Raw genomic sequence first — 14,170 nt, 5'->3', positions numbered from 1 at the left:
GGTGGTTGGCTTCTATCCTCCACCAGCTCCCATTTTTATTTCACTAACCTAGCCATAGCAAGGCTTCCCATTTTATGCAATTGAATTTTTGGACTCCATGTAAAATGTTATGATGGAGTTTTACACTACAGTCAAATTCTTTATCCTGTGCTTTTCCATCACATTTGCATGAATGTCCATTATCTCAGGTTCAGCACTTAGACTGTTGGGTGCTGCTGGAGGAAATCTCCAATTGGTCAGAGTAAGGCCTATTCAGCTTCCACTGGGCCACAGGCACAGCTCTGGGATTCTTCTCTATCTCTGGTTTGTTTCTCTGCTCTCTTTTTCAAAATCCCTACTCTTTTCAAATCTCAGATGACTTTAGGCAGATGAAGTAACTTCCTGCTTCATAGAGAAAACAGACACCATTAGATAGAAATGACCTCAACTTCTGATCATCATATCTACATACTTCCTGTATCCACGTTCATCCTTTTCTCTCCCAGTTATGATGGAGGAGGTGCACCCAACTATGCTCCAGATCCCATCTCTTTCTGCATTTTAGCTTGTTAATTTCCAACTTTCCTCCTTGATAAGCTCAAGTCTATCAAAAGGAAAATAAAACAAGACAAAAAACCTCTCTTAGACCAACATTCTCTTCTCTAGCCATTGTTCTGTCAGTTTCGACTTCTACATAGTAAATTTCTCTATAGAGTTTCTAAATTTTGCCAACTTTTCAGCTTTTATTGACTCCTCAACCCCCAACAAACCTGGCTTCCTTCCCCATCATTCTACTTAAATCTGTCACCAACAATCTCCATTTCTTCCATTCAATGAACATGAATTGTTCATCCTCTGATTTTATCTCTCAGTGTCATGACACACAGTTGACCATTCTATTCTCTCCTGTAAACATTCTGGCTTTTATGGCACCATTCTCTCGCTTCCTGTGCACTCTGCCTTGGAGGTTCCTCCTTCTCTTCTACCCAGATATTTAATTTCCTCTTTCCATTTGACACACTCCTTAGATGATCTCATCCACATCCATGACTTGAAGTTCCATCTGTACACCCATAACTCCCAAATCTTGAAATATTGCCAAGATCTTTCTGCTGAGCTTCACACCCATGTATCCATCTGCCTACTTGGCATCACCATTTAGAAGTTTAATAGGCCTTAAAAAGAATATGTGCAAACTTGAACTTGTGATCTTTCCTGTCAATCCTCTACTCTTTCTCCAGTGAATGACTGCATCACTCAGTGGTGCCCTTGAAAATCTTAGGCATTATCTGTAACAAGTAATGTCTGCCTTGCCTTCAATCACCATTGTATCGATAATAGTTCTTCAGATCTCCTCCAGAAAACTACCTTTCCCATTCTTGATTTATTTACTCCATGTGGGAATGACTCTACCCTCTAGCTCCAGAATGGACATGTCATCTGTGCTTTGCCAATCAGGCTCAGTTCTAGAATATTTCCAGAAACTATTGAGAAACTCCCTCCTGCTGGAGTTGTTGCCCTGTGAAGATGTGAACATGGGGCTTCCCAGCAACTATCTTGCCACCATGAAGAAAGGACTTCCAGAGAGGGTGAAGTCAAGGTAGCAGATAAATAATTGGAAAAAGAAACACACCTAAAGATATCATCTGAACTACTGGATCCAGCCATGTCTAATGCATCTGATTTATTCCTAGGATTTTTCCTTTCATCAACAAATTTCCTTTTAGGCATAAACCAGTTATGCCAATTGAGTTAAGGTTACTTGTAACAAAAACAGTTTTAACAGATATAACATCCTGCTGGTTTGAATATTTGTAGACGCCAGACAATCTGTTCTTAAAGAAAACCCATTCCTATACCTGTAAGTTCACTGTAGACTGCAACTTTTGACTAGATTCAGTTAAAGGACCATTTGATTAGATCACTTTGATGTGATGACTTCAGTTATGGGTCTTTGATTAGATTGCATGACCCAGGGTGAATCTTAATCCTCTTACTGGCATCCTTTATAAACAGAGGACTAAAAAGCCACAGTTGCAGGAAAAAAGACACAGAGACAGAGAAAGAAGTCCTGGAGGCCAGAAGCTGGAATCAGCAGAGCACAGACTCATGCAAAGAGGCCTCTGAAAAAGAAGAGTTTGGGAGGAGACGGGAAAGATGAACCATATGCTGAGCTTGGAGAGAAAGAGAGCCTGGAGGAGAAGGCAAAGCCACCATTACACCCTGCCATGTGCCTGCTCGCCCACAGCTGCAACTTGGATGAGACAGCATCTCTGATGATGCCTTGATCTGGATGTTTTCACAGCCTCAGAAGTGTAATCTTTTAACCTAAGAAATTCCCATTATAAGAGCCAACACATCCATTTCTAGTATATTGTTCCCAGCAACTTTTAGCAAACTAAAACATCATCTTTTTCTTTTTTTCCTGAAGCACCAGCTGTCCAGCTGGCCCTCCCGCCTCCAGTCCCTTCCCCCTCTCAGAACACTCTCCTTCTCAGACCACCTCCACAGCTCCCTGTCCAGGCCAAGTTCTTCAGCCTGGCACTGGAGGCCCTGCTAGATCTGACCCCAATTCTCACCTTGTTTTCCCTTACTATTTATGCTGGTCAAAGCAAGTTTTCTGCTCCCCCTTCTTCTTCTTTTTTTATTTTTTAGGAGGTACTGGGGATTGAACCTGGGACCTCATACATGGGAGGCAGGCACTCAACCACTCGAGCTACATAACTCCCCTCCCCCTTCTTCTTGTGCCTTTGTTCCAGCTGTTTCCTGGGCCTCAACTATTCTCCCCAACCACTTTCCATTCCCCACACACTAAATTCTGCCTATATTTCAAGGTGAGGATCGAATATCTCCCCGTCAGGCCCTTCCTCAGGTCCCTGCAGCCAGGGGACTTCCTCCTTCTTCACAACTCCAATGCCTCCTGCATTTTCTCTTTCTCTCTCTCTCTTTTTTTTTTAAACAAATCAATTTTATTGAGACATATTAATAAAGCATACAATTATCTAAATTGTGCCATCAATGGTATTTGATATAATCACATAGTTTTATATTCATCACCTCAATCATTGTTAGAGCATTTTTATTATTTCAGTAATAACAACAATAATCAACAAAAAGCAGACAAACAAAATTCTTCACCTCTCAATCTGTTTTCCCTGTTGTACATAGTTGCTATTTCCCACTATTCTTGCACAATTATTTATTTATTAAGCAGTTTTATCGAGATATAGTCACATGCCATACAATCTATCCAAAGTGTATAATCAATAGATTTTAGTATAATCACAATGTTGTGCATTCATCACAAAAAATTTTAGAACAATTTCATTATTCCAAAACGAAAAACTCCACACCTCTTAGCAGTCCTTAGATAACTACTAATCTAATTTCATTTTTCTAAATTGATTTCTATTCATATTTTATATAAATGGAATCATACAATATGTAGTACTTTGGGTCTGGTTCTTTCACTTAGCATAATGTTTTTTTGTCTGATGTTAACATTTTTCAGTATTAAAATACATTTGTTCAGCTTCAAAGAAAAACAGTCTTATTGTCTTTGACTGTCTTCCTTCCTCCCTTCCCCTCTTAGTTGGAGACACACAACTGCATTCTCACTGGGTCCCCGCATCCACTCTTGCCCCTTTAGTCTACTCTCTATACAATTGCCAGTGTCATCTTAAAATCTGGACTTATTTCTCTTCTACTTAAAGCTTTAAAATCAAGTTTGAAATTGTTGACATGACCTACGGGTTCCGAATGATCTGGTCTCTACCTAACTTTCCAGTGTTAAACCATTCCATTTTCCCTCTTACTCTTTTTTATGCCAGCCATGCTAGACATCATTTCTAAACCTCCTGGTCTTTGCAAATGCTCTTCCCATTGCCCAGAACATATTTCCCCTGCTTTCACCTTAACTAACTCCACTTAAATGTCCTTTCTTGGAGAAGTCCAATATACCTGACCAGGCCCCTTTCTTCCCTGAGCTACCTCTTATCTTCCCCTTCACCTTGTATTCCATACTTTACCTTCTCATCGTTTGTACATGTAATCGAACGTTTAATGGTAATGATTAATTTAAGGTCTGCCCCTCCCATTAGACAATAACTCCCCATGGCCAGGGCCCAGGCCTGTTTTGTTCACCACTGTAGCTTATCACAGGGCCTGACTGTCAGTTTTGGCTGATTGCCTTGGGTGCTGAACTGGGGGAACAAGGGGCCAGGAGCTTTAAGAAAAAGAGATGTTTTCAGGCATTTGAGGAGGTTTACAGATTCATTTTAGACCAAAAGCTTTGTGTCTAACAAGTTGACTGTCTGTTATCCCATTAAGGCAGTGTCGCTTACAGGTGAAGATAAAGCAGAACGCCAAGCAATTTTCCAAAAACCTGATTTATGTAAAGATAAAAATCAGATTAAAAAAACAAAAAACAAAAAACAACTTCAATCTGACCTGTTTTCTTCAACGAAGAGTTTCATCAAAAAAGGATAGAATCATGCTTAATTAAAAAGCTTTAAGGGGAATAACAACTAGATGCAATGCATGGTCTTAGGTTTGAGTTTGATTTGGATAAACAACTGTGAAGGACCTTTTAGGGACAAGCCTGGAAAATTTGAATACAACCTAGATTTTAGGTAAGATGAAAATTTACTGGCAAGGAAAGGTGGTGATCATTAACAACAACAAAAGCAAACATTGGTTATACACATCGTATACAACATGATCTCACTTTGGTAAAAATATGTATATTTATATACACATATAAAAAGCATTAAGGTTTTTCACACAGGCATTAACAGTGGTAACCTATGGGTGCTTAGGAATATAGTGTTATTTTAAAAAAATTTTTTCTTATCCAAATTTTCCTTTCTACAATGCATAAATGCTGCTTTTGTATTAATAAAAATTGGCATGAATTGATTTTTTAAAAATTTTAAGTAGGCTTAAGTGGCACAGATTTTTACCTAACACTGTCCAGGACAATGTTTTCTATGTCCTCTACCTTAGAAATGAATAGCATGTTCCACTTCCTGAGTAAGTCTCAGCATGAAGGATTAAAAATTTTCAGCAGCCCCTGAGTGAATCAATTGGATATTGAGCATACATGCATTTTCTACTGGCAATGTCAGTAAAGAACTTCCCCATTAGGAGCAGGAAAACAAGAAAGCAACCCTTATGAGGAGTGCTCACACAACTACCAGATAAAGTTGAAACAACCATTTCCACTCTAATGGAAAAATCCACAGTTCATCAGCTCTTAAGGGTAGTGAGCACACGGAAAGTTTAGAAAATGCTGAGTTTCAGTGCTATCTGAGGAGAGGGAAGAAAGCTTTGAAGACAATTGCAAAAGACTGGAAAGGTCACTACTGGACACTACTGAATTGCATATCAAGAGACCATTCAAAGCTGGCCATATTCCAAAAGGAGTGGGAAAAGGCACAGCCATGGTGGTCCTTAATATACTTTGTAAAATGAGGACTAGATGAAATGTAAATTCTGTATTTGCTTCACAACCATGGTTCAATGAAAATTGAGATATTTTGTCAGACATCAAGTCACATTATATATACCAAGAGAATTTTGCTATAGTCCTTTATGGATTAGCACACTGAGAGGCAAACTGCCCCTAGAGGGCACTAGTCCGTTAATAACATCTCTTTAAATCAGTTGGACCTGGAAACAGCCTTAAGGGTCATATAATCAACCCCTCTCCAAGTGGAGGAAATTGAGGCCCAGAGAGATCAGGAGACTTTCTCAGAGTCACACAGCTGGTATCAGGGCAGAACTGGGCCAGAATAAAAATTCATTTCTAATTTGTGTGGGGAAGAAAAACACAGAACTTCAAAGTAATAAAAATTTAGTTGCATTTAGTTGTCCATTTAATGAATCACTTTCACTGAAGACAATAACATCATCATCACCACACAAAAAGAGACTGTATCAGAAAACTAAATCTTGGAAGACATTTCTGGAAAGCTTTTAATTCCAATATCACTCCCCATTACCTCCACAGTGAAATTCCCCTGGACCATTATCATTGTGTGATAATATTTGCTGTCTAACATTTCTTTGCAAATTTACATACCCTTCACACTACCCTGGGGAACAAAGTTGTGTGTTGAGGATTTTTTCTCCCAGCTCTGTCAGTAACCGTTGTGTCGACCAATGGTTTGAATCCACCTCATTCATTTGTTAAGATCAGGCAAATAACTGGACTGGCAATGTGGTTCCCTGAGATTGATGGCTGATTATTTCAGTCTTCTCTAAGGTTAGAGTAGATCTATCACTTCGCAAGATTGTCTATTCCTTGACAACATTTCAGAAAAGTCTTCATCTGGTCAAATACTATACATGGATCTGTACTCTGGGAAATCATAATTCAGATGGGTTCAATGTATTGTCTTTGGGCTTTCTCATTTGTTTTTTTTTTTGGTTTTTTTTTTTTGGAAGGAAGGTGGCAACATGCTGCAACAGAGGAATCATTGACTTTAACCCAACAGACATTGGCTCAAATCCTACCTCCAAGAATATATCTTCGGGAGTCCCCTCAGCAATTTACTTACGCTCTCTTGAGAATCAGAGCTCTCATCACAGTCTTTAACTCACAGAGGGAGGATTAAATGAGAAAATAGATGTGCAGTGCCAAAATCAATGCCTGACACAGTGCAAGTGAGTCTCCTACTTGTAGAATATGGCTTGGTTTCAAAATTGGTTAAGAGCAAAGGGTAGAGCACCACAGTGTTATTCATTCAAGCCATGATTCAAGGTCATAGCTGTTAAGCAAGTTCTTGTCTTCAAAATGTCCCATGGAAAATAGATAAGATGAACACTCTAGTAGATGAACTTCAGAAAGATAGTTTTTAACCTATACCACACTAGGGTCATGGTGCACGTATTATTCTATTTTCACAAACAGTGAAATACTAAACCACAGCCTAAATCAACCCACATATTTTAGTGGTAATTGAAGAGCAAAAAGCATGCTCAGTTAAGAATATGGGTGGAAGAACATCTGACCAATAGCCAGCCACCTCTTTAGGGGGCATTTCAAATTCTTTTAAATAAATGTTTTCTCTGAGCATATGGGAAGAAAAATGAAGGAGGTCCTCAAAGCCGTGATGGTTCAAGCATAGAAGCATTTGTTGTTATTGCATTTTGTCCTAGCTCTGTGCAGGGCACTAGGCATAAATTACTTCATTCGAACTGCATAATAACCTGATGAGGGAGATACTATTACTAAGCTCATTATATTGATGAAGAAACTGACACTTAGTGAAAGTGAGTTGCTTGGCCAGTCGTGCAGCTGGTTAGTGAGGTGTAGCCAGGACTGGAAACCTGACAGTCTGACTTCAGTTCTTCACTGGGATATGCTGCCTCTTTGGCCTCTTAAGTACCTTATCAGCTTTTGCCTTTTTATTCTCTTTCTCCAGATTTCTGGAATGCAATAAAAGTGGGCCAAAAGGCAAGTAGCAGCCTGAGAGAAAAGAAAAAGCAAGGAACTCAAGGATTCCAATGTGTACCCAAACCATTAAACTCCTACCGCCCACCGTCACTTTAACATGAGTTCACTATCCCCCTGCCTTCATCAGCATAACTCTACTCTTTCAGAAAATGGTGGCCCGGGAAGATGACAGTTGCAAATAATTACATTGTTCATTCTAGGAACTTCCTGAAATCCTGAAAGACCCATCAACTCTTCAATAGAAAGCATCAAAAACAATTTACATCAATGTGGGCACTCCCTCCTCCCCCAACATCACCACCAACCCCTAACCTCAAAATTCGGGCCTTGCTGTGTGTCCATACTCCTAAGCTATAATTTTGTGATCCTTGCCCCACTCTAACCACAAGCACACATTGAAAGACACACATTGAAAGAACCAGACTTGAAAATCTCAGAAAAGATCCCAACTTTGCTCTTCCCCATCTGAGAAGCTACTTAGGCTGTGGAGGTAGTTTTCTCCCTTGCCCATAAGGTATTTGTTTTCAACTGGCGATTTTTTTTTTTCCAAGGGGACATTTGGCAAGGTCTGGAGACATTTTGATGGTCAGAGTGGAGTGGGTACTAGTGGTATCTAGTGGGTCGAGGATAGGAACGGCCCCTCCTCCCCTTACAATAAAGAATTATCCAGTATCGTCGGATATTTTGACAATATTTGAGGGAGTTGGCATTTGAACCACTAACTAGCAGTGTCTATATTAGTACTATCAAGGTGTTTCCCAAATTCTCAACCATTCTGGCTCTGTTCTTACGTTTTGCTGCTGTCGATACTGGTGTCCCTGCAGGTTAATGAGTACCACATCTACAGAGTCCGTCCTTAAGGAATTTCACCCTGAGGGTCTGTCCTGTAGATTTATGCCTGCCTTCCTTATTAGGGGGTTTTCTATCTAGGAAGAAATGATCACCTGGTGAAACATTTATTTTTAATTTCTACACTTCGTATTTCATCTGAGCTGCTTGGACGGAATAGACATGAAACCACATTTTTTTTTAAGGTGACGTCCTTAACCTCAGGCTTCCTGAAGCTTTAAAGATGGCTTTAATGGACAGGAAGCATGTTCTCCCTGAAGGCAAATAGCATTAGTTCACATAATTTATAAAGAAATACAAATAGGAACTATTGCCTCTTGAAGTTTGTGCTTTTAATTTCATCTTTTCTCCTAGATATTTCTACTGATAGTATCTTCTTGGACATCAGTATTTGGGATTTTAAAGTCAAGTGTGATCTGAAAATATAAACAGTCTGCTTTTTCCTGTTGGTGGTGGTAAAAGACAAAAGTGAAAAAATATATAAACATTTCAAAAATAGGATATTACTTGAGTCTTGAAATATTTTGCAGTGATTTTCTGAGGGCAAGGAGCAGGCTTTGAATCTCTTGGACTTAATGAAGTTAGACACCAGCTCTCACTACGGGCGCAGAAGGCTGGGATTGCGTTGCTGGAACGCAGCCCAGGATGAGCTCAGCCAGTGCAGTGACCATATCAATAGCTCTACAGTGCATTTGTATTAAGCAGCAATGTCTGTCACCAAGAACTTCACCGAACCTTCCAGAAGCTCTCAAGCACATCACAGAAATACTGCCTGTCTTGGAAATTGCCCCAGGAAAGAACTGGGACGGTTTCCTTTTTTAAAGTTTTTACTGTGATACAGGTCTTGGGTCCCCTCCCTGCTGTCACGACGACAAAATTATCTATTCCTGGAGACGTGAGCATGTGCACACGAGTGCCTGTGTATTTGCATAGGTCTGGCAGCGCGTCGTGACTGAACATCTATAGGCATTTCCAAAAGCTTATTAAAGTGTAAACACTTCCCAGAAGATCAGAACCCTATCTTCAAACTAGGCTCATTCCCCTGATTGTTGCATCATCAGCCCAGGCAGCTTAAAATAAATCCTCTATTAAAAGTGAACTAATTACCAAACTCACCTTGCAACTCTTAGTTTTGGGAAATGGTAACTTGACCATGCTCTCCCTGATGACATCATCCTGGAATGTTGGTAAACTTCTTTCGGTACACACGTGAGGGAGAAGACAGTTGTCTAAATGAACGACACTCCTTCATGACAGGCGCTTGTAAACTTTGGTGTCTGGTACTCTGGGTTCAACTCCCACCTCAACTGCTTATTAGCTTTGTGACACTAAGCAATCCTTTAGCCTCTTTGAGGCTGCCTCAATTTCCCCATTTGCAAAGTGGGGAAAACAACACCTAACTTGAATGATTTGGGGATGAATATAAAATGAGATAAATGTGTATGCAAGTGCTTAATCTTCTTCCTGGCTTCTTTAAAGTGCTTTCAAAATCATTTAGACCATAGAATTAATACTCCACAGGCAGCATTGGTACAGCTCTTTACCACGTTAAAATTTACAGTTCACTCATTCACTTAAATTTTGTTACCTTGCTTTCTTGTTTCCCTTGTTCCTGTAAAAATATCACACAAGCTTTATAGGATCAGAAAACATTCAGTTTTTCCTATGAAAAACTAAAGTAAAAGAAACACTGCTGAGCAGATATAGCTCAGTGGTTGAGCACCTGCTTCACATGTACAAAGTCCTAGGGCCAATCCCCGGTACTGCCTAAAAAAAGAAAGAAAGAAAGTAAAGAAAAGCAGAATATAAAGCTTCTTTTTTTCCCATTTCTAAAGAATTTTTTAAAATTTCCTGTTTAATTTCATGAAATCTTTCTAGATTTCTTTCTAGCTTGGGTCTAGTGGGTACAGGCTGATAAGAAGCCCAGATTCCCTTCCTCTGTTCTTTTCTTGCATGTAGCAATCCCACTATAGCTGGCCCTACCCCCATGACCTAAGCCACCCTGAGTCTGGACTGACTGCATTGGGCAACAAATACAGGCCAAGATCTTTCTGGTCAGGGCTTGGCAGCGTGAATGGAGGGAGATGCCAGCATGGTTGCCAAATGCATGGCTCACATTTTCCATATTTGCCTTTGTGGATGGCGGTCATGTGCTTCCCTTGAGGCCCAGTTGTGCAATGGATGCTGGAGGTGCTGAGCAAGAGCAAGGGCTGGGTGGTTTTAGGCCTTCCTGATGGGCATGGGCCTGGGTTGGGCTAGCAGACAGGTGCTCGGCCTGAATAAGCAGTGATGGCAGGCTAGACAGAAGCTTGGTTGGCTACATAAAGTTAGGAATAAAGGCTGAGAGTGACCTAAGAACGGCAAAATGGAGCGTACTAGTCAGAAACAGGAACCTGGGCTGGTGCTGATTATAGAAGCAAGGGGTGGTCAGTAGGCTGGACTGAGAATGAAGGGAGTTGAGAAGGCAGGTAAGGCCACAGCATGGGCACCGCTGAAGAAAATTATCAAGAATTCCAGATGCTTCTCAAGGGCCATGTCATGGTTTGGAGGCTTCCATATGCTCAAGCGTGGCTTAGGTCTTCTCTTGGCCAGGTCTACTATGGGGTAAGCAGTAGAGCCACATTTTCTTAGACTCAGTTCATAGTGGGACAGGGCAGTGAAAGGAGGATTCTGATTCCATTGGAATAAAAGCTGTATGTTCACTGGGCTAGAACCACTTTCTAGGTAAGCAGTGTTGTCTCCTAAGGAGAAATCTGAGGCAAAGACTAGGGCGTTCCCTGTCCATTCATCTCACAGGCCTTAGCGAAAGATCCCTGCCATGAGGTATCTAATCAGAGTCTTGATATGAGAAAATCAGTGCTTTAGGAAAAGTCTTCCTCCATTTACATCAGTCCCCACATATAAGAGATACCTGTGGAGTAGATAACACTGGGCTGTACCTACTGTCTGGGAAATACCTCCACTGCACTGTACACTGCCCTGTTTATGAGCACTTGTAGCTACAATACCCCAGAAGGGTTAAAAATTTCCATCAACTAGAAATAGCTATCATAGGATTTATACAGTGGGTAACAATTGTAAAAACCTTGTGAGGGCCCTTATTTAATTTATTACTCCAAGACCTGGAGCTTTCCTTGACTTGTGTCTGGACCCTTAACTTGGTTGGTGGCTTATACATCCCGAGGTATTGGCATAAAGTGGTGGAAGGGAGAGAAGAGGTGAGTGATGATGAACCACTTCCTGTGAGAATCTCGGCCATCTGTGGATGAAGGTCCATGTTCCCTGGGGTTTCCTAGGCTTTCCAGAATTCTTCAATTCTCTGAGTCCTCTTCACATGTCTGCGAAGGACCCTCCTGGTCTATTGTTACAGTCCTCCAGTGCTGTAATGATACCAGGACAGGAGGCTTCTAGGACCTCTGTTGGTGATGTCAGCCCAAAGAGTAAAACAAGGATTGTGGAATTACAGGAACCAGGTCTCGGGGGGCCTGGAAGAGTGTCACATCTTTCCTGAGAGATGTCTGCTCTCCTGCCACTGAGGCAGCTATCACTGACCCTCCAAACTCCGAGAGGCTCAGCCCCGTCCAGTCCAGGGGGAGAGGCAGCCTTCCCGAGTGACCACACTGAGTTCCCTAAAGCTGCCTGGCCACCTGGATTTTTCCTTGATTAACTTTAATGAGACTCTAGGGCACATCACAGGCACTGAGTACATCATATTTGTCTCCTTTGGCAAATGAGTCTCAGACACTGATAAAGGAAATTTGACCTAAAGTATGTCTGGAAAAAAAAACACGAAAATAGAAACAAGCAAACAAAAAACCTTGCCTTTTCAAGATTCATATATAAAGAAGAGACCTTGTAATTCTCAGCAGAAATGTCTTTGTACACATCAAAGCAAGATATAAGCACTGCTTGTAATGGCTGCTGGAGTATATTCTGAATCTAAGGTAACATGGGAAGTAGAGTGAGGGGAAATTTTCACCTATCTTCAGTCCATGTGAAAATGATCTCACCTCACTGGATCATCTCCATCTGCAAAGCACTTCTTAGAATACTGCTTTCTCCTTCCACCACACTTTCTATGCATAAAAATATCTTAAGTTAACACTAGATTCCATATAACATTTTTAATAATGAACTTGAGCTTTTACAGCATTCTGCAAATCCAGTTTGACTTGCCTTAACCAGAATATTTAATTTTCTTACACATTGTTTTTTAAGAACTCCTCACTGTGTTGATTTGTGTGGCTGAGCTCCCCCAGGAGTAGGCTGACCTCCAGCAACTCCTCACTCCACCCCCAGTAGGAGCCTGAATAATGACTGAGTGACAAAGTGTCCCATTCAGTTATTATTCAACTATATTAAATTGCTAAAGTTGGTAATTGGAGCATATCTTATTACAAAGGCAAAAGTTCAACATTTTTCCCCAGGCACAATACGCTTGCACATTTGAAAACTTCTGGTCTGGTAAGGAATAAGATGTCAAGGCATGGAGCGTGCAAGAAATTAAGCAGGAAAAGATACATTAACCAAACCCAGGCAAAATTACCAAGCATTGCCTTGAAGAGATTACCAATCTCAAGCCTTTTATAATGGGGTTGAGAGAGATAAAGTAGAAGGAATTTTGAAAATACTTCATTATTCCCAAGATCTTTTAGGCTTACACAACTGAAAAATCATTATTTAAAAGATTATACCTAGGATTTGATATTCAGACAGTGAACACTGACTGTTCACTTAATACTGGTTGACCATTTTAACTAGTTGGTGACCACGTAGTACTAATTGTTAATTATTTTGAAATCTCACCTGTACCTGATTATATTTAAACCCATCTGGATCCATAGGTATAGACTATTTAGTAGAAGTATCATTTGGGGTCTGAGCGAGGAATTCAATTTACTCTAAAATAGTGCAGTTTAGAGATGGAGCAGTTTTACTAAGACGATAGGAGCTTTGGGTACCTGCTTTGATGTGGTCACCCCAAGTTAATGCTTCCAAAAACAGGAAATGAGTACTATAGAAATTTTGGAGACCATAGCCGATAGGCAACTTCATCAGACAACTCATTTGGGGCAATTGTTTAAGAATCTAGATTTCAGGTGCCTGCCTTACCTGAAGAGTCTGATTACTAAGTCCAGGGTAGTAGCCCAGTGATTCTTACAGTAAGGCAAATGGGAAAACACTCTTCAACTATTGATCCTCACTCACCATCTTATTGTTCCTTCAGTCTTTCATTCAATTATTTAGCATTTACTAAGGTATTTCTCAAAGTGTGATTCTAGATCCCCCACATCAAAATCACCTTCTTAATTAAAATCTATTTCTTGAGCCCTGTCCCAAACCTATTGCATCAGACAGAATCTCCTAAGGGAGAGCCCAGAAATCTGCATTTTAAGTAAGCAGCCCAAGTAATTCTTATGTAGTAAAGTTTGAACACATCTACTGTATTTCAGACACATAGCATGGCTCTTCAAATTGTCTATTCCCAATCAGTAGACAATAAATGCTTATTGTAAAGCTTACTAAGGCAGACACCAGTGACTTATTGGTGCAGGGGTGTTGTAAATGGTCAGGGAGAGAAGCATTGCTTCCTTCTATAAATTAGCAATCTACAAGGTTGCAGGAGCAGGAAGGAAGCTTCCTGGGTGGATGGAGTGGGAGCATATGGAATAATTGAAACACTCACCGCTTCAGCCCTTGGAACTTGTACATATGGGCAACCATAAGCCTGGCCAGAGACGGCTGTGCAAAGGCTCTACAACCCCAGGGTCAAGGGTGGGGATCGTGGGCACTGGTAAGAGCTTTCACTCGGAATTTCCTGCCAGAGCTCTAGCCCTGCAGGACATAAATATACTTTACTTTTCTTCTTTCTTCTCCCGTTTC

The sequence above is a fragment of the Dasypus novemcinctus genome, chromosome 2, assembly GCF_030445035.2.
Source record: "Dasypus novemcinctus isolate mDasNov1 chromosome 2, mDasNov1.1.hap2, whole genome shotgun sequence".
Classification (NCBI taxonomy): domain Eukaryota; kingdom Metazoa; phylum Chordata; class Mammalia; order Cingulata; family Dasypodidae; genus Dasypus; species Dasypus novemcinctus.
This window is presented reverse-complemented; position numbering follows the sequence as displayed.